This window comes from Diadema antillarum, unplaced genomic scaffold (genome assembly GCF_040938485.1).
Source record: "Diadema antillarum isolate AM-2024a unplaced genomic scaffold, OU_Dant_1.0 seq00001146_RagTag, whole genome shotgun sequence".
NCBI classification, from domain to species: Eukaryota; Metazoa; Echinodermata; class Echinoidea; order Diadematoida; family Diadematidae; genus Diadema; species Diadema antillarum.
This window is the reverse complement of record NW_027271958.1, coordinates 645,227-664,614: the sequence shown is the minus strand read 5'-3', so window position 1 is coordinate 664,614 and position 19,388 is coordinate 645,227. Positions and strand designations below refer to the sequence as shown.

General features: G+C 38.9%; 1 long non-coding RNA gene across 1 annotated transcript in view; it reads right to left on the bottom strand.

Moving 5' to 3' along the window:
* Positions 1 to 607: 607 nt before the first annotated feature.
* The window catches only part of LOC139744199 (uncharacterized), a 94,200-nt gene continuing 75,419 nt past the window's right edge, over positions 608 to 19,388 (bottom strand). Inside the window, exons 3-4 of the long non-coding RNA XR_011711811.1 lie at positions 14,882 to 14,925; positions 608 to 719 (exon numbers count right to left, since the gene is read on the bottom strand). This is a non-coding gene — a long non-coding RNA (uncharacterized lncRNA). The remainder of the gene's footprint in view (positions 720 to 14,881; positions 14,926 to 19,388) is intronic.

The window sequence follows — 19,388 nt, the reverse complement described above, 5'->3', positions numbered from 1 at the left end:
TTCATCAAACTCTACAAGGATTTCAGAGTAGCACTGTGGACTTCGTGGACATGAAAAGTCAAACTCATCACCAATGACAAGCTACAGTGAACCTCACTTAACAATGTGATGCTGGTTAATGTTGACCTTGATCTGGCAAAGCATCGGATGCTAGTCTAGTCTATTGTTCTACAGGCATTCTTATAATGAAGAACAATAAGTTGCTGCACATGTAAAACATCTATCTCATGGTCTCTAGTTAGTGTGCAGGTCTATGGACTGACTGGAAAGCAATGCAAGTATAGACACTTGCAGGGGTTATCCAGTACTGACTCCCAACTCCCGATCAGAGGACCAGAGTTTGAATACCGCCCAGTGCTTATGTCCTTCGACAAGATTTTTTATCCACTGTGTCCCTCTCGACCCAGGTGTATGAATGGGTACCTGGCAACGCTAGGGTAATGATAGTAGCAGGGCCCTCTGGTAGAGCAGTGGCAACACTGAAGAGGCTACCCTGGGTAAATAAGACCTTACTATTATTATTATTATTGTTATTATTACTGGAATTTTAATGTTACTTTGCAGGCTTGACTGAAGATTTTGCTTGAAACTGGTTTTCTGAGCTTACCTGCATCGACTCTGGCCCACATCAAAGTGGCAAGAAACAGGCACACGTAAGACAGCATCCTGGCCAATCTTTGAATTTCTTATCTCTTCTTGTCCAATGTCAGCAGACCTGTCTAGTGGAACAATGATACAAATAAATACATTAAAAGTGAAAATACCAAGTCAATTAAGGATGATTCAGCTTATAGGTGACGATCTAGCTCTCTGCAAAAACAGAGTTGGGATAATATTAACCTGACTCGAGTACTCGAGTACTAGCAGTAGCAGCAAATAGTTGTAGCAAATAGTTGTAGCAGTTGCACATCAGTATCATTTGCCATGATTGCAATAAAACAGTTTTGTAGGACACACACAAACGTATGTCTTTCTCCTAACTTAATCAAAGAAATAGAATGACACATTCCCTTCAATGATTGGTGTATTCTGATGGCAGCGAGGTGAACAAGCAAAATAAAAGAAGTGATGATGAAAAGTGTGCAATGAGAGATCATATAAATTGGCACAGGATTAATAGAGAGATATAGCAATTGTGAAAGGGGCCCCCAGTACGCTTGACAGAGATTTGGCATGAATTAAGAGTGATAGGTAAGATTAAAGTTTATGAGCTCTTCAATTGTAATGATGCCAAGCAAAACTCGGAGATTGGAGCCACTGAAAACTGTCAAACCAGAAATTTTCATGCGCATGAAACTTTCACAAGTTTTTGGAAGAGCCAAGATTCATGAAAGTAAAATGCATGTGAAAGTGTTTGTCTACCCAATGCCAGTGGCAACTTATGAAAGTTTCATGCTGTAGACAGACTCTTTCCTATTTGATAAGTGGGAAACATATTTTTTCACATGACAGAAAATTAATGACAACCACTTGAAACTTGTCTCAACTGGAGGGCTTTCCTGAATTACTTCTCTTCTTATGCTAATAAAATTGCACATTGGAAGCAATGAGAGATTTTCTCCATCAGAACTATTCAATATCAAAGAAGAAGAAAAACAATGCTATAAAAATCAACATGAAAATACATGGCTATGCACAGCTTGGTCTACGGTTGCTCTATTCTTGCTCTCATGTCGCTCATGTTTCTACATTTCAAAAGTTATATTCTAAGAGATGCTTAAAAGTCACTGTTCAAACATGAACAAGAAAGCATAGATCTGCCAGTGATCAAGTTTGATGAATGCAATGCAGATGCTGGATATGTTTTCATCTGATATATCTACACAAATAATAAGTGTGGCAAGTGTATGACATAAAGTCTGATGTCTGGTGATTTCACAGTAGTATCTTAGGAAGATAGATTGGATAAACCACCTGAAGACCATCACCTCAAAATAACATGACATTACATCATATGAATAAGCTGTCTGTGGTACTGAGGGAGGTACGTGATAAGTGTGAGATCTGTTACAGCTTCTAGAAGCAAGTCCTATACATAAGGCATTATCTTGAGGACCAAGATTTCTACGAGGTTAATGCCTTTTTTCCTCTCAACAGAGAAGAGGTAGAGTGGGTGGAGTAGCATTTGTTCTGATACAGCTTGACCGTCTACACAGGAGATATCTATGATGCTAATTAAGCACTTCAGGTAAGCTTTGTATAAAACACACCAACAGCCAACGAAGAACATATCTTAAAGTTTTTCTTGTTTGTTTTCGTTTTTGTTTTACCTTAAAACACAAACAGACAAAATACTAACACACACACAAATTAAATGGCTACACTTTGATGTGTGGTCTATGTTCAAATGCATACATTTCTGTACACAGCATTATTCATCATATAATCATATAAGCACACATAAATTTCATCACAATTATGATCTATAATGCATAGATACTACACCTTATCAACACTAAATGGGGACATTTTTCCACAAATCACAAGCTGCGACACTCTGCTGCCATGAGCCACAAGGACTATAAGCATAAGGCTTTGCTGGCTTGTCGTGATTGTAAGCATTTCACAGCAATCAAGGCTACCACATTTGCTATCATGACATGATTAAGTCTTTGACACAGCTTCTCTTGGTGATTTATGAGAAATGTATGCAGATTCTTGTGTGCATCACATTAAAATGATTTACAATGCAGCAGTAAATCATATATTTTTCTTTGAGGTTACTTGCTTTTAATTCTTTTGATGCTACACAAGGATCATGTGCTGTAATAGACATTCTTCTCCATCTTAATGGCAGAACATAATATGTATGACCCCATTCTACATGTTCATTCCCCCCCCCCCCAAAAAAAAAAAAAATAAGAAGAATCTAGCCTCATGAAATCCACTTAACATACTTCACTGCATGATGACAGATCTCTGTGATTCTCATGAGATTAGCATCATTACTGAATCCACACAAATTAGCTTGGGAATGTTGTAGTGGAGGTGAAGACAGATAGCTTCTTAGTAAAGTTGAAGGCATCTTGGACCAAGCATACCATCTGCTAAGACTATGAGCTGTAACCAGAGACCTATGCTCAGCGGAGACAAAGACAATTAACCTCATCACTCACTGCTTGGGAGAAAGGGTGTTCCGACTTTGATTTCTTGCATTTAATAACTTGGTTCCTACTGTTAAATATCACTTTGTGACATCCCTCATGATAACACACCATTCACATTATTTGTACAAACATCATCCACGCCTCACTAGTTTCATGACACCACAGTTGAACTGCATTTTGATGCACTCCAGTGTCAAACTGCTGGGAGTCATCATAGATGCTGTATGTACACTGATTGTTGCTGGAATATCAATTACTAGTCAGACAGAGACGTGATCAGACTTGAGATAGTAATGAGGCTGGACAAACTAATTACGTTTTAATTGGGCTGTGGGAGTGGGAGTTAGCCAATGATACCAACATCAGCATGATAAATAGGAGCTTGAGTCATGTAGAGTCATATTAGATGTAGCAATGCAACCATGACTATCTATGTGCATATTGTCAGAGCATAGTGATAGATCTTGAATACTTTATCCTTTAAGATCATTTTTCTTTTGTTTTATCAAGTGCCTATCCAGCTGACCCGATACTTACATTACAGCCAATTCTGTCATCTATATAATATCAATCTTATGATCCTCACTCCATTGTTCCAGGATAAACTCTCATTCCTAATTGAAGTCACTTTCCTCTTCTTTATGTGCCCATGTTTTTCATCTTCCTCTAAGTAGCTCATTGCAAGTGCTCCTTTTGGACATAACAATGGAGGACACTATTTCTGCCCTGGGTGGAGAAATTTTCAAAACCTAAAATTCATACAGGTTTCCTGATGTATTCAATGCCCATCCACCTGACATGATTAATAACTTACAGCCAATTCTGTCATCTCGTGATACATATCAATCTTACGATCCTCACTCCATTGTTTCAGAGTAATATTCCTATTTGAAGCTACCTTCCTGTTCTTTATGTGCCCATGCTTTTGATCTTCCTCCATATAGCTCATTGCAAGTGCTCCTTTGGACTTAACAATGGAGGACACTATATCTGCCCTGGGTGGAGAAATTATCGAAACCTCAAATCCATACAGGTTTCATGATGTATCCAATGCCCACCCACCTGACACGATTACTTAACTTACAGCCAATTGTGTCATCTGGTGATTAATATCAATCTTATGATCTTCACTCCATTGTTCCAGAATAAACTATAATTCCTATTTGAAGCCAGTTTCCTGTTCTTTATGTGCCAAAGCATGTCATCTTCCCCCGTGTAGCTCATTGCAAGTGCTCCTTGCGGACATTACAATGGAGGACACTTCTGCTGCCTTGGGTGGAGAAATCTTAGAACACCTCAAGTCCATACAGGTTTCATGTTACAGGGATTCAGATCAATTTTTGCCCCTGTGTGACAGATCACTTCTCATCATCTCACACTTCTGTTCATATGTCTCCCCTCTCCCACCCCTTATCATGTTTCAGGGAGATGCCTTTCGTCTTCTCTTGGTATCTAGTTGCCATGGTGATACTCCGGGTGTGAAAGAGAAGACGGTGTCAGACAAAGAACCAGAGAGACACATCTGTTCTTGGAAGATACCTTTGTTTGCTTGAGACTAAAACTGTTAGGTATAAAAGATTGATCTTTCAAATGAAATTTTTTCCTCATAATTGCTTTCAGTATTAGCAAACTTCATATTCAAACGAAAGCTAAAGGTACAAAACACTGAATTGCCATTTTTCAAAAAGAGAAAGAGAGAGATGGCGGGGGCTACATACTTCAGTTTGCATTTTTTTTCCAATGTGAAGACTTCCAATTATTGAGGGTAGGGTTATCACAATTGATTAATTTGTATCTTGTGAGGAAAACAAGGCCCTGTGCAAATGACGTTGTCGACTAGGCAGACAATTAGTCTGCTTTCAGGGTAGATTATTTTATCAAGCTCTGCACTCATTGCATCTTTCTTTCTTTTTTCCCTCTCTCTCTCTCTCTCTCTCTCCCTTTCCATTTCACAGATCTCTCTTATCATTAGATATAAATGTAAATGAGCTCCTCGAAAAGAGTTAAACTAGTGTTTCATCAGGGATGTTACAATAAAGTGATCATGACAATGACACCCACACAGCAGCACAAGTGAACTCATGCTCAAACATTCCTCATATTTGACTTTGCACATAAAGTTCCTTGATTCTTCAAACCTCATTACACTTGTCTTCACACAACATAACTTTCTCGTTAGGATTAGATTTCCCTCAACTTTCCAATGAACATAATCCAAAAAATAAAAATCTTGACCACATGAATTTCATTTTTTCTTTTTGCAGTATGTGATTGTAGCATATGAAATCAAAATACCCCAGTTTTTAGAAGTCACCTTGCCTTATGTAAGACAAAGAGATGATACAGGGAGTAACTTTCCTGGTATTGCATATGTAACAATTTGCTATGCATTTTGGTATGACTGATATATACAAAATGTCATTGCATAGCCATTTCATTACATAGACTTGCACACAATTTTGTTCAAAATGTAAGTCCGTCAACTATGAAAAGTGCTATTCAATTTCGAGAAGGAAAATTATTCCCTGAGATATTAATAAAATTGCCTGGAGAGGAGACTACAGACTTCTGCATTTCATCCAGTGGATAGAGACTGGATTGGACGTTGGAATGAAGAGACCATTGCTCCTTGCTGAAGGATAAGGCACATAATTTAGCATTTGTTGACAGCAATGTTTATGTCTTCTGGCCCCTTGTATGGCATGTAAGATTATCTGAGGAAGACAGTAAAATGCTAGCTCGTACTTCTGCGTGATGCTCCCTTTCACTGAAGGTTTTCCATAATATGGATAGTGACTTAGCTTGAAAACATACACTTAAAGCAGTGATAAGCTCAAGAACAGACATTTTTCTTCATGACATATGACACCTTGGACACTGACATATGACAGATGAGGAAGAAATGAAAGCAATGTGCTTCTCTCAACTGACACAAAGAAAAGAAAGTAAGTATCAATATCTACATGCTAAATCTTCTGATTTTAAGTTTAATGTAAATCAACAAAATATCCCTCTCAGTTTAGATTAATTTGCTATATCCTGTGCATTGGCTTATAGTATGCAAATTAAAGTTGATTCCAAGGGAAAAACAGGTTTATCTCAAGTGTCAAAATGGATTCATGCCATTGCCCTGGGGCTATAACTTTTAATATCTTTCTTTCTTCAAATGCAACTGTGACCTAAAAAGAGAAGGAACACACCAACAATTTTTCTTCTCCCATGTCTAGAACAAATGCCATGTCACTGGCCTCTCTGCATTCTGACGCTGTAATACAATTAATCCATTAAAGCAGCAGGGGGAGAGAAAGATGCACAGCATTGTTTGATCTCAGGGATTCTCCTCCCAGCACATCTTTTCTTACCAGCCTGCTGAGCACATTACGGCCACATCAAATCAATCTGCTCCTCTGCTGGAAGGAGACCCAAGAATACACAGCACACACACACACTGGCACTATGATAACAGAGCCTCATTTCTCTCCTGAGTAAACAGCACTGTGATGACACAAATCACAAGTTTGCCCAGTGTGCCCCGGTCAGATGAAGATGTGGACAGGCATGGTTACCAAAATCCTGACATCGGCAAACGTCCATTAGCCGCTCTATGGGGCGTCTCCTCACAGGGTGGAGATGGAACCCTTCAGCACTATAGGGACGTATGTGTGTCTTTTCACTTCACTCTTCTGTGTATTGATAAAGTTCATTTTTTTTTCATGCAGGATTTGATGAAAGAAGAGCAGAAGCTCACCACAACGTGAACATAACACATCCAATGACATGAAATATAAGAAATACTGTCCTTGCCGAACATTTCCAAGGAGTAACAACAGCAGAATATTTTGGGCTAAAATAAGCCATCAGTGGTAAATAAGGCAAAAAACCTTACAAAGAAAAAAAAAAGAGCAAAAGCAAACATTTAATCAAACAAAACCTTTTCCAAGACCTGTAATAGAGGGGATTCTCATGCAGGCTTATACAATGAAATTCATTCCACTAACTGAAGCAATGCTTTGATCATGGCGACACCACCAATCTCACTTAACCCGTTAACCCGTGGACGACAGGCTGATTTTGCTACAACACACATTTCCCATAGACACTTACCCAAGTATTCTCGGGACTTGTCTCCAACGGGTTTAAGGACAAGCTGATTTTGCTACAGCACACGTTTCACCTAGACACCTGCCTGAGTATACTTGGGACCAGTCTTCGATGAATAGTTGCAAAAGGTGTTTGCCAATCCTACGGCCATTATAGCGACTTCACACCAAGGATTTTTTTATTTCTTCTACTCCTGATGCCATGGGCCAAGTATGCTCATCCACAGCCACACTATCACTGACCACCAGTGTGAAGAACAGATAATGAGATGGTCATTTCGCTGGTGACTAATGACCTAAGTAAATAGATACCCTATGTCTGAAATGCATTGACCCAGTCTGACCACACAAGCTTTAGTATGACTCCTATCATCCCAATCAATGGATGAATAGACAGTGTGCTAGTGACATCCTAATTGGCTCATTTAGCTTTAGGACACAAACCTTCTTACTTTGGTGACTTTAGATATGGCAGTAGAAGACTCTCAAGCAGATGGTGCAGGTCTATGAGCAGGCATGCTTTATAACTAGAAAATTTGACTGCATCGATGAAGCCTGCATTACACATTTATAACAATCATCAATAATATCCTTCTTTCTTTTTTCTACGGGGGTACAATAGGGTTATATGAAATATTCATAACTAAAGGAGAATTCCACACCAGATAAAAGGTTAGTCTGAAAAGAAAAGAATGTTTGTTTTTGCTTTTTTCAAAGAAAAACAATGAAAATTTGATCAAAATCAGATACTAATTTTGCAAAACAGTGCTGTAAAGTTGATATTGATATGAAATGAGTCAGCTGATGATGTCATCACCTCATAATTTTCTACTGATTGTTAACAAAAAAAAAAAAGAGTAAACTCCCAACTCAAATTGCTTTCTGATGACTTGACATCATTCCTTCATGTTAATTTCTATCTATTTTGTTGTTTTCATCTTCGAGTATTATGATCATGGAACCAGTATTATTATTTTTTTTTTGGTCACGATCAAATGCGTGTAGGAATCTTTATCTTACCTTCATCTGTTAGTTACTAAGTAAACCATGTCTCAAAGCCATCGTTTATCCTCAACGGTAGTCTTGCACAACACCGGTAGTGGTAAGGGGTGGACCCAACATATTTGGAGTCTTACTTTGTGACAAACTCACGTGTAAATGTCTCATGACAGATTTAACAGAATGTGAAACAATCAGAAATATTGCCCCTCCTTCTTTACATACAGTAAGGATTTAATGTCATACCTACATGAATGAAACTAATATCCTATATATACAATCAGAATCATGGTAATAAACAAGCAAGATCAAAAGAGACACTACTTAAATGTGCACATTGCTCATATGAATGTATACCTCATTTCAAGTGACACATTCTCATTGAAATTCTCTATCATAAACTAGCCCATTGGACATTAAATTTTAGATGCTCCTGTCAATCAGGTATCACTTTCTCATTGCCCTGGTGTTTATACCAGTGATGACAACCGGTATCAAGCTCCTAATTGGTTTGGGTGGGTCAGAATGGCTCTGAGCTGCCACCATACAAACCACAGTAATAAGCACATATCAGTATAATTGAAATGTGAGCTTGATGAATAGTGCTGAACACACACACACACACACACACACACACACAAACACACACACATTTGCTCATTGTATTAAGAGCCTCTCTGTGACTCACTTTCGGCACCATTATCCTGATTGTTTGATCCACTACAAAGACACAATTGTACCCACTGGCATTCAGACAGAATACTTGTTGAGGCAACACAGAACAGTTTATCAAATTCTGTACAATGTTTGTATTGCAGATGAGCTCAACAGAGTAAGGCACGACAGAAATGTGTTGAGTAGATCTATACAAATATTCTTTCTCTTACTATTTTGGTCTTGCAGATACAGCATATACACTGTACATAACACAGAGCGATCTTGTGAAGATGTAAAAATACTGTCCTGATTCCATACATGTGAGATACGAGTGGCCGATTTTGTCACACCTTGTAGTAAATTTTCCACTGAGAGCAAGACAAAATGGAGGTAATCATAATGCTGTAATAGTGGATATTTTCGTGCGACTAATTTTTCGCGCTAGGCCGGATAAGGAGAGTTTAGCATGTTTTTAATTCCATGGAATCAAGACATCATGCACAGGAACATATGGCAAGCAAAAATATTCACGTGCTTTTATTTTTGCGCTAGTTTCTGGTTGCGCGAAATGCGCGAAAATTTCAACACCACGAAAATTTCCACTTTTACAGTACTCATCAACCTTACAAAAAGAACATTCCAACATTTGTTCAAACTCCTTCAGCTTTCAAGCCATCTTCCATGTCTACTTTGATACAATGCGCTGAATTCAACATTATTTGCTACTTCTAATTGTATTTCCATGCTTGTGATTGCATTTACCAGATATAAAACAATATGAAATACAATTTAAGTTAAAGCAGATACTGCAAACAGCTAAAAAGAAACATTTGCAACAAATTTCAATACAATGCCAGATGCATGAATACAGATATAGCACATGGATTAAATAAGTGTAGGTCTACTGTGTTGATAAGACAAATACTGAACTTAGAATTCCCCATTCCTATTCCCCATTCCTTTACCTAATGGGCAGACATAAACCAATTCATGAACATTCTTCATTACCACAAATCTTATCTAAATGGAAGTGATATAAATGACAATAAATATTGCTAAAATTTTCCCATCATTATATCCTTGCTGCGGATGACAACATGCTGATCACCCTGTGTATGAGGCAAGATTAAATGCGATAAGAGTTTGATTGAAGTCTAATTGCATTGACAGGTAGTTCTGCATTCTCTTTCCATCTATTCCCATCTTTTCTCTCTTTATCTATCTATCTATCTATCTATCTGTCTGTCTGTCTATCTATCTATCTATCTATCTAACTATCCATCTATCTCATATATTGTCTATCTCTTTAGCTCTCCTAGTCTCTTCAGTCACCAAAGGGAAAAATTGAAGAATCCCACCACCCATCATGTGATACACATAATCTATCTATCTATCTATCTATCTATCTATCTATCTATCTATCTATCTATCTACGTACCTATCTATCTATCTATCTTTATTTCTTTCGGTCACTAGAGAAAAAAAAACCTACAGAATCCCAGCATCCATCCTCTGATGCACATACTCACCACTCCAAGCTAAACCCACCAATTTGAAGGAAGCCTGAGGTACATTAAGAAACCCGGGGTACATTAAACTGTTGCAAATAACCACCACCCCTCTCATATCATCCAGGCAGAGAGATCATATATGCATTCATGCAGAAATTGATGTTGACAAATCCACAATAACGTATGAGACTACCAACACAATAGTAACTTGGGGCGGATTCCTTTGCAGACTACATCCTTGAGTGTAACGCAGTGATGTCTGTTACATTTAGAGATTGCATTTACCTATTTGGAATTCATTGTAAATGGTGAGATTTATGTGAGAGAGGATCTATAAAGGGCTCGGGTGCGAGGTGTAGAGACAGCAATGTCACTAGCAAATTGCTGTGGCTGTAATTCTTGTTTATAGCAGCTGCCAAACTGGGCTGGATTGATAGGTTTAGAGGTCTCTGTAAAGCATTCTTTGCTGAATGCACCTTGATGTACTGGCATGCCTAAGATGTAATGGAAGTGTACAAATTGTTCTGTGACAGGGAAATCCAGATTCACAAAAATCAGACTCGCTATATATATGGCATATGATACAGAAATAGCTTCAATGAGCTGCAGCTTTTCAAGGTAATGTAAAGCCATGCATCCAAAAGAGAGAGAGAGAGAGAGAGAGAGAGCTGGTGTGGTGTGCCAATGTCATTCCAGTGTCAGCTGTGGAGTGGAGCTGCTATCTCTCTACATCTCACAAACTCTGAAGATTATACAACATGCTGAATAGATGCTGAAAGTGATATTACCCTGCAGACACATTTTAAGGTTAAATCAGTGAAATAACAGCAGAACAGACTTGTAACATATTTCTTAACAAGGTCAGGAAAATGAATGCCTTACGTAACATCTGTGATCATGTAACTCCGATAATTATGCCGGATGTGAACTGAATGGGACTTTCCACGGAGAAGTCTTCTCTTGTCAAAACTGTGCTTATGACAACTGGGCACACAGTTCAGTAACTGTTTCTTTATCAATAAAATTCTTCTTAATATTTTTTTTCTTGTTCTTTGGAGGGGGATATAACTATGTCAGATGAAGAGCAAAAGTTCAGCACTTTACATGAACAGGTACATTTGACTTAAAAGAGGTTTAATGACATCTTCTACATGCACTTCTAAGTTACATTCCTCTAACCATCACACATAAAAGTCAAATGTGCTGCAAAAGCTCTTCCACTCATATACCTACTGAGAACTGCAAGCCTATAACCCAGAGGTGACACTGTATTTCTCTGTCCCAACCTTTTCCCATTCTTCCCTCATTTACAATCCCTGACCTTTAGCGACGTGGAATCACTCACCCTAGACACGTCAAAACACAGCAAAAACCAGCAACTATGGTGATAGGGGGAAGAAAGAGTCAGAAATCTCTTGAGAAAAACAAGCAGTCACATCGATTAGGGGCTAGGGAACCCTACAAATTGTAAATGTCAAAGTTGTTAATGAGGTGGAGGTATACACTGGTTCGCTGCTATCGCAAGCATATGATTCTGCATGTTTTCCTGATTGGTTTATAGTGATACTTGCCTATACTTGACTACAAGAGAAAATATGACCTACTGGAGGAAGTTAAAGTGTATGGCGGCAACAGAAAAGGTGCCACTAAATTGCTTATTACTAAAACATGATTCAGCGTGCCACAACTCAGTGTACCATCATACCGTGAGGTATGACATTGTGTAGTGCCATCATGTTTTTCTAAGATGCGACACACTGCTATCATTGGGGGCCAAATGATGTAGCCATCAGCGAATCACGATCCCAACACCAATTTATTCCTGTTATGAAATGCTCAGCATAATCACAAGAGAAATAATCTTTTTTTTCCCAAAAAAACATGTTACCATAATTTTGGACAGTAATTCAAAAAGACATGATATTGATGGAAAAATACAATCACTTGTGTCAGCAACCTTTTTATCGTACACGTGCATATGACTTTCGATAAGAGTTAACAGAAGCTTGTAAAAATTACCTCTCCATTGAGGATCACTACCATTTAAATACAAATGATAACATGATATCCCACTCCCCCCCAAAAAAACAAAACAAACAAACAAACACATACATCCACACTAATTCCCTTTTCATGCTAGTCACTTGGGCTATCATCTGGGAGATCAAACGAGCAATCAAATGGGGAACATCTGCGAGAAATGTTTTTCATACTAGCGAATGAGCTGCCACTGGAATTTCTCTCAAATGCTCTTCTGCAGTTGAAGTACATGTTAAATGGGGCATGCGCGAAACGGCCTGCAAGACTGGTATGGTAGCCTTTGCTTTTCATCTGCGAGTTCACCCGCAATGCCTTTCATTCTATCGCATCACTCGGAGTTCTCAGGGACACCAACAAGTTTACCAGGGACGGTTCAAGGGTAAGATTTCGGAAAAGTCACCAGGCATTTGACCTAGGATTTTACCCACTATGCCTTTCATGCAACAGTGTCACCCACAACTTCCTGAAATGATCTCAGGTGAACTTTGTTACACATGAAATGGGTATGAGTGACAATCTATCTGGTTCTAAAAGCATAAACTCTCCCCGTGGAGTGCCGACACCTGACCAGTATATTAATCAAGTCATCCAAAGTTTTCACTCAACACACCTTGAGTGTACCTCCCTGACTCAACGCTCTCCTATCCTTCCTTAAGGCACGTAACAGGGAGAACCACTCACCGAGAGTAAAAGGGGTTTGCAGCAATGCGTTCTATCCCAATGCTCTCAGGCATGTACTACCAACTTGAATGAACACCTAGAATCTCCCCGGGTCTTCCTCAACTTTGTTTATTCAGGCAAAGTGAGAAATGCCCAGAGCTGCGTAAGGGAAAAGTTTAAGGACTGTCTGTGACATAAGAGAGGTGGTTGGGGGGGGGGGGGGGAGATAGAGATATGGAAAGATAAGGAAAGAGAATTGGAGGAATGAAAAGAAATGAGTCAGAGAGCAATGGGCATCCCCTGCTGAGTGGGCGGTAGGAGGCGGGATTCGTCACTCCCAAGAGGAAGTAGTCGTGGCAACTACAGGCCAATTGGTACACTCGATTACTTCCTGAATGCATATGCCAAGGGAGAAGAATTTTTTCCTCTGCAGTGCCTCCAATTCTACCTTCATTTTTCCACTATTTCCTGCCACAACCCAGAATTGACCATCAGGACACATCAATTCTATAGCCATAATGGTTCGTTAATCTCACCGTTGTGTGATTCGCTGATCCGCCACAATTGTGCTGTTAGTAGCCAATTGTGTAAGTTTTGGTTATCTGTATGACAATTTGCGCCATGATTAATATAGTGGTCTGAATCTTAGAGTAATCATGTGATTGTATTAGATCTTGAGGTCAATCGTGGCAATCACATTTTGGATGGTTCAAATAACTGACTATGATCAATGCGAATGCCATGACAGACCTCAAGATCTGATACAATCTAATAAAGTCTGACACGATCAGTACGATTACCCCAAGATTCAGACAATGATTTCTACAGTAGCCAAGATTGTGATAGACATAAATGAAAATTCCATGATGAATACTTATGGCCAGATGTGGCAAGTGTATCAGACAGATCACGCAATAGTAGGAACTAGCCTTAAAGGGACTGTATACAGTACTGGTTGAGGTGTGGATTCATGTTTTGAACATTCCTAAGTGAGATAATGAGAAACCTCTTATATGAAAGAGCATGTACTTTTAAGAAGGATTCAATATTTATTTGATGAAAAATGGTTTTCAAATGGCTGAGATATCGAAAAAAGTGACAATGATAAAAGGCGACAGGCCACGCCTTTTATTAGGATCTCTTTGTTTCAACTCGTTTTTGGATATCTCAGCCATTTCAAACCCGATTTTTCATCAAATAAACTTTTGATACCCTTTAGAATTGCATGATCTTTGACATTTCATAGAGTGGTTTCTGAATGTCTCGCAAAACGTTTAAAGCTAAATCCTCACCTCGACCAGAACTGTACACACCCTTTAAAGCTATACTGGTGTGAGTGGAACCATATACCAGCTCCAGTCTATGCATTTATATCAAAACAAAAAGCAGGCAAAGTTATGCCATATCACATAAGTGAAGGAGATTCATGTGGAATGAACGATATGCTTCATTATCCTAGATGCATGATAAGTATTTTTCTATATTAGCAGAGAAGAGAAAAATGTAAGGTCCTTTTGCTACAAAAGTGGAATGAACGATTTGCTTCAGTATCCTAGATGCATGATAAGTATTTTTCTATATTAGCAGAGAAGAAAAAATGTAAGGTCCTTTTGCTACAAAAGTTGCAGTGATGTCTTGTAACACTGCAGTAAGTGTTGGGGAAGGGGTGGGGTTGCTGGTGTTTACTCTTTTCCATAATGTAGCATGTTTTCCATAATGTGTGACTATGAACAGTGCCTTACGGGTGTCATAATTTTCAGGCTGCCAATTTGCTGCACAGACACCTAAACTTGGGACACGTACTCACCTGATGACGTCACTAGCGGTCCTCGCACTCTCAGGATTAATCACCTGCAGAAATGGGGAGAGAGATAAAAAGAGAGAAGGACTCTTTATGGTATTTGTCATTTAGGTGACGTGAGGTTGACACACAATTAGGAAACGATATAGTTCGGCAAAGTATATTTTATTCTTTCATATCATAGTTATCATATTTTGATCCTTCTCCAAATTGAACTTAATGCAAATATTTCAAATAACTTGTCATTTCTAATTACAAACCAATGAAGTATCTCACTCCGTTAAATCTCCACTCTGTCGCCACAAATTCCTGGTTGAGAAACACCCTGATTTGCTGTCTACCCCAATACGACCCTGACTCCTAATCGATACTGGCTTCACTGTCACAGAGAGCTCAATTTGTCAGTCTGTTGATTCCAGGGTGCAGCAATGCCGCATAATAAGACCATGTGTAAAAGCCATCATGTTTTTGAGGGGGCAAAGAGGAAAAAAAAAAGCACAAACAAACTAGTAGGTCACGCCAGCTGCAAAATTAGTCTGGTGAGCCAATCACAGATACAGATGCGGGAGTCTACATCGTCGAATTCCTGAACTGGAGCTAACCTATGTTCCTAGCAATAAATACTTCCATGTTTGAATGTGTGTGGATTTCACATTTGAAAAATGTGTTTACTTCGCCTGGCTCATTAGAATCACCAACAAAAGGGGTACTATGTTCTGCACCACTGAGGAGGTACTGTAGTATGCAGGAAAGAGAGGGAGGCGTGTAATGTTCATTGGGGAGTCATTGAATGCCGCTAAATATCACAACTTCACCGAACATGGGTCCTAGGTAGTGAACATGTGCACGTTTCGGTGTGTATTTGTTTGTTAGTGCCTTGTAAGTGTGGACAGCAACAGAGATATATGCTAGGTTAAAAAGGTTGAATACTCGAGACTCACGTGAATATGAATGGTGACAAAAGTCTACATAGTCATACATTAACGTTAAAGTTCCTCCTTTTAGTTAAATATGTCAGAACAAAAGTTTAAATTCAGGACACTGACAAGCCCTGGGTCAAACCTGTCTCGATACATAAATACAAACATTTGATTCACTGTACGGGCATTTCATTGCTATTTATTCGTGACACCATCATGATATACCAGTGTATTACTGATTATGCATATGCACTATATCAAGATCTCAAACTATTCTGCATTAATTGCTAATGTTATACTGACTCATAAGTGTCCAGATTTTGAAAATGAGTCTCAATCATAATACTTGTCATTTAGACTGCACAGCAAATCATGATCAGTACTTCTTCCCATTCTTATAGGATAAATGAGGTAAGAAGAGGTTATGGATTTCTGTAACAGCAAATAAAAAGTAATTATCTTTCTGTTTCCCATCTGTTACTAAGGTAGATTTAATTCTTGAGATGGGGGAAAGGGACAAAATGTAAAAGTATGACTTTTGAAAAGCCTTCAATGAAGAGAAGATCATACAATGGTGGACACCAATATCATTTGGAAAAGAACACACAGTGGGAAGGATAGAAATAATGTATTCATTACTAACAGCAATCTGCCACATTTGACCTGATGCAAGCTCAAGTCACTACGATTACAAAGATATGAAGGGCAAACAGAAGGCAAAAATGGCTCTGAATATAACGGAATCAATAACCTGGCAGCAATTGTTTTCTGATGCTTCGTCGTACTGACCTCAACTTGATGCCGACTACAAACACCTTGTGATATCCTTCCTTGAGGCACACCTCAACTTGGCAATGACTACAAACACCTTGGGATATCCTTCCTTGAGGCACAATATATCCCTTTCTCAATGTCCACTCTATCAGGGAAATGAGGCGTCCTGTACAGAGCTTTCAACTGGACCGACTGATGCAAACACATTCAGAGTCAGCCCAGCCACAGGCTTGGCACGTATCCACGGCAATGGATGATGGCGTGGCAGTGGAGTACTAGGCAGCTAATTGCTCCTTGAATATGCATCCAGTGATGGACGAGAGAAAGAGTGAGAGAGGGAGAAGGATGCAATCAAGATGTAGAATCCTGAAGAGAGAGAGAGGGAGACAGCGATAAAACAAAAATCTTCGAGGGAGAGAAAAGGGCTTGTTCTGCCCCCTACTGATGACAGTCGCTGGCTGAGCTCTGCCAAAGGATGCCACAGTCCTTAGTTTCATCTCATAGCACTACGCAGGCGAAATCTAAAACCACCGATCTTTCCATGCATACGCGTTGACGGTGAGGTAGTGTGTGTGTGTGTTTGTGTGTGTCACTGTGCAAGCAAGACAGTAAGTGTGTATGCCCATCGCCAAGCTCCGTGAATTTGGAGTAGGCCTATGCATGAGTGATATTGAGTGAGCCATTCAGGAATAAGCAGGGTTTGGAAATGCATGTGAGTTAAATGTGTGAGACTAAGAAAGAGTATAAACCTGAGCTGAGAGAATGTACAATGTATGATGAGTTTGTGTGTGTATGTGCCGTGTAGATCTGTACATTTACATCTTTTACAAACAAGTGTTCTAGGACAAGGTCTTAAGAGAGAGAAAAAGAAGAGTGAAAAAAAAAGAGGGAGGACAGATTGAAAAGAAGATGAAGAGATGAGAGAGGAGAGACAGAGAGACAGACACAAAACATGTCAGCTCTATACTAAGTAAGCCTGTTCACATCTAATATAGATTTGATTATCAAATGATGATGATGCTGGATCGAAAGACAATGCAGGGGAAAACACATCTTTGCCAAGAGCCATCAATAAAATGTGACAACATTTGACAATCTAAAGTGATCCAAATGACTATACATTATGTTTGAGCCACTAGTAATTTATTTCTCTAAGCCTCTCTCATCCCACTTCCTGATCCCACACAGCAATTGTACAATCAATATCTATTCAATTATGCACACACACTGGCATGTACAAGTTGTTTCCTACAGCAATGGCTAATTATCTCTGATGAAATCATTTAATTAATAGCTCTCCGAATGATAAGACTGAGCAGTACTGTACTGGAGTCAAGTTTAACGCTTGCAAGACATAACCTTTATGACATAAACTGATCTTTAATGAATCTAAATACACCAGCTTAATTAGATTAGCAAAAGAGAATTGAGGTACTGAAGTACATAAACTTTGCATGAAGGTTTTTGAATGCATGCATTTTGCATTGAGATGGAATTTCATGATCACACTATCTCAGCTTTACGTTCTGAAATCATTCTATGAAAATGTTCTTTTTATTAATTTTAATATCTTGAATCACCACCCATCAACCATTTCATAATATACATTGCATTTGATGACCATAAATGCACTGTATATCATTATGTTGTATTCTAATAGAATTCATGAATTCATCTCCCGCATCGATCACAGGCTTATAAGGTATGAAAGGTTATTAAAGGCAAAAGCATCCAAGATGCCCCGCAAGTGTAGTTTGTTTCTACCACTGCCATAACACAATCTGTAAAATGTCAACTTAATCTAGCCCCTGCTTTTCTACAAATGATATACATGGCCTGTTTGATTACAGCAGTACCTAACTGAGCAGCATTCATAGATTACAGTAGATGAGTGGCCTTTTACTCCACTCACATGCATTCAAGTGAATGGTGCTAAGGCAGGCTCCATGGAGAACAAGAAGTATATCAACATTCACATTGCAAAACTGATACACTTAATAATTCATCAAGGCTACATATTGTTAACAATGCTGACACCTGGGAAAGCTTGTCAGTGTATTGAAGTTATTGTGTATGAGAAATTCAGGGCACCTGTCCCAGGCCCCCATCGTGTATGCTGGTAATGGATGCTGCTGCTGGAAGTAGGAAATAATTAAAGTTGTAGCTGCCCACACTCCCTCAGAAAGGTTAATCAACAACGCAGAATAAAATGACGCCCAACATTTTAGTCCTCAAGGCTGTCAATGGCACACTCGCAAGGATAAATTCATTACAATCAACTCCTGCATGAAGGGCAGAAAAACTTAAAAAATACAAAACTGATCAACACTGGGACACCTACTGTACGACGAATCCACTTGGAATCCACGTTGCTTTAAAACATTTTGTTTTGATCTCTTTTTACCTTGACGGTCCTATAACAAAGTTACATATCAATTATGTGTTAATCCCATGCCACCAGCTCAGGTGTGGATGTGTCAATCTTCATGTGCATGAGTTTGCCATTCCTAATATAGACTGCAGATGCACATAGATTACAAAGTTAGGTCAAGGTTGATAGTTATGAGTTGTTGAGTTTTTTTTTTTTTTTTTTGTTGTTGCTGTTATTGATAGTTTCAAGGTTTTATGCAAAGGCCTACTACAATGCAATCTGGCTAAGTACCTGTCTTCATACTGGCTGATAGGGTTGCATAAAAATTTGAAAATGGTGAAGTCACAAAAGGCAGGTTCCATTATGGAGATAGGTGTGATTTTGAGAGTAATGCTGCCATTTCAAATACTGATGCGGGCAGGATCATTTGTCAGCTGGAAAGGCTGGA